The sequence below is a fragment of the Babylonia areolata genome, unplaced genomic scaffold (assembly GCF_041734735.1).
Source record: "Babylonia areolata isolate BAREFJ2019XMU unplaced genomic scaffold, ASM4173473v1 tig00006036, whole genome shotgun sequence".
NCBI lineage: Eukaryota > Metazoa > Mollusca > Gastropoda > Neogastropoda > Buccinidae > Babylonia > Babylonia areolata.
Genome location: NW_027468459.1, coordinates 20,001 through 22,500, shown reverse-complemented (window position 1 = coordinate 22,500; position 2,500 = coordinate 20,001).

The following is a 2,500-nucleotide window of genomic DNA, read 5'->3' as shown; positions in this document are numbered from 1 at the left end:
AAGGCAGGTAAAGGTTGTGGATAAAAGTCCGAAGAACCTCGCTACAATTGCCAAAATCTTTCCGCTGCCATTCAAAAATGGACTACTCCTCCACACCTCCTCCCGTCCATGCCAAACGGCGTTTTCTCTCAACTTTGGCATGCTCGGAGAGAAAAAAAGGCAGGTAAAGGTTGTGGATAAAAAAGTAAAAAATTGCCAAAATACTTTCTGGGCCCTCAAAAAAAGGCCTACTCCTCAACGCCTGCTCCCGTCCATGCCGAACCGCGTTTTCTATCAACTTTGGCATGCTCGGAGAGAGAAAAAAGGAAAAAAAGAAAAAAAAGGTCCAGTAAAGGTTGTGGATAAAAGTAACCGGCTTTGGAGAATTGCCTGAATCCTTCCGGCGCTGTGAAAAAAAAAGACCAAAAAAAAGACCTGGTCGTCAACGCCTGCTCCTGTCCATGCCAAACGGCGTTTTCCTCTCAACTTTGGCATGCTCGCTGAGGAAAAGGCAGGTAAAGGTTGTGGATAAAAAGTAAACGCGCTGTGGAGAATTGCCCAAATCGTTCAGGCGCCGTGAAAAAAAGAAAGACGTAGTCGTCAACGTCTGGTCCCGTCAATGGCGAAGGGCGTTTTCTCTCAACTTTGGCATGCTCGCTGAGGAAAAGGCAGGTAAAGGTTGTGGATAAAAGTCCGAAGAACCTCGCTACAATTGCCAAAATCTTTCCGCTGCCATTCAAAAATGGACTACTCCTCCACACCTCCTCCCGTCCATGCCAAACGGCGTTTTCTCTCAACTTTGGCATGCTCGGAGAGAAAAAAAGGCAGGTAAAGGTTGTGGATAAAAAAGTAAAAAATTGCCAAAATACTTTCTGGGCCCTCAAAAAAAGGCCTACTCCTCAACGCCTGCTCCCGTCCATGCCGAACCGCGTTTTCTATCAACTTTGGCATGCTCGGAGAGAGAAAAAAGGAAAAAAAGAAAAAAAAGGTCCAGTAAAGGTTGTGGATAAAAGTAACCGGCTTTGGAGAATTGCCTGAATCCTTCCGGCGCTGTGAAAAAAAAAGACCAAAAAAAAGACCTGGTCGTCAACGCCTGCTCCTGTCCATGCCAAACGGCGTTTTCCTCTCAACTTTGGCATGCTCGCTGAGGAAAAGGCAGGTAAAGGTTGTGGATAAAAAGTAAACGCGCTGTGGAGAATTGCCCAAATCGTTCAGGCGCCGTGAAAAAAAGAAAGACGTAGTCGTCAACGTCTGGTCCCGTCAATGGCGAAGGGCGTTTTCTCTCAACTTTGGCATGCTCGCTGAGGAAAAGGCAGGTAAAGGTTGTGGATAAAAGTCCGAAGAACCTCGCTACAATTGCCAAAATCTTTCCGCTGCCATTCAAAAATGGACTACTCCTCCACACCTCCTCCCGTCCATGCCAAACGGCGTTTTCTCTCAACTTTGGCATGCTCGGAGAGAAAAAAAGGCAGGTAAAGGTTGTGGATAAAAAAGTAAAAAATTGCCAAAATACTTTCTGGGCCCTCAAAAAAAGGCCTACTCCTCAACGCCTGCTCCCGTCCATGCCGAACCGCGTTTTCTATCAACTTTGGCATGCTCGGAGAGAGAAAAAAGGAAAAAAAGAAAAAAAAGGTCCAGTAAAGGTTGTGGATAAAAGTAACCGGCTTTGGAGAATTGCCTGAATCCTTCCGGCGCTGTGAAAAAAAAAGACCAAAAAAAAGACCTGGTCGTCAACGCCTGCTCCTGTCCATGCCAAACGGCGTTTTCCTCTCAACTTTGGCATGCTCGCTGAGGAAAAGGCAGGTAAAGGTTGTGGATAAAAAGTAAACGCGCTGTGGAGAATTGCCCAAATCGTTCAGGCGCCGTGAAAAAAAGAAAGACGTAGTCGTCAACGTCTGGTCCCGTCAATGGCGAAGGGCGTTTTCTCTCAACTTTGGCATGCTCGCTGAGGAAAAGGCAGGTAAAGGTTGTGGATAAAAGTCCGAAGAACCTCGCTACAATTGCCAAAATCTTTCCGCTGCCATTCAAAAATGGACTACTCCTCCACACCTCCTCCCGTCCATGCCAAACGGCGTTTTCTCTCAACTTTGGCATGCTCGGAGAGAAAAAAAGGCAGGTAAAGGTTGTGGATAAAAAAGTAAAAAATTGCCAAAATACTTTCTGGGCCCTCAAAAAAAGGCCTACTCCTCAACGCCTGCTCCCGTCCATGCCGAACCGCGTTTTCTATCAACTTTGGCATGCTCGGAGAGAGAAAAAAGGAAAAAAAGAAAAAAAAGGTCCAGTAAAGGTTGTGGATAAAAGTAACCGGCTTTGGAGAATTGCCTGAATCCTTCCGGCGCTGTGAAAAAAAAAGACCAAAAAAAAGACCTGGTCGTCAACGCCTGCTCCTGTCCATGCCAAACGGCGTTTTCCTCTCAACTTTGGCATGCTCGCTGAGGAAAAGGCAGGTAAAGGTTGTGGATAAAAAGTAAACGCGCTGTGGAGAATTGCCCAAATCGTTCAGGCGCCGTGAAAAAAAGAA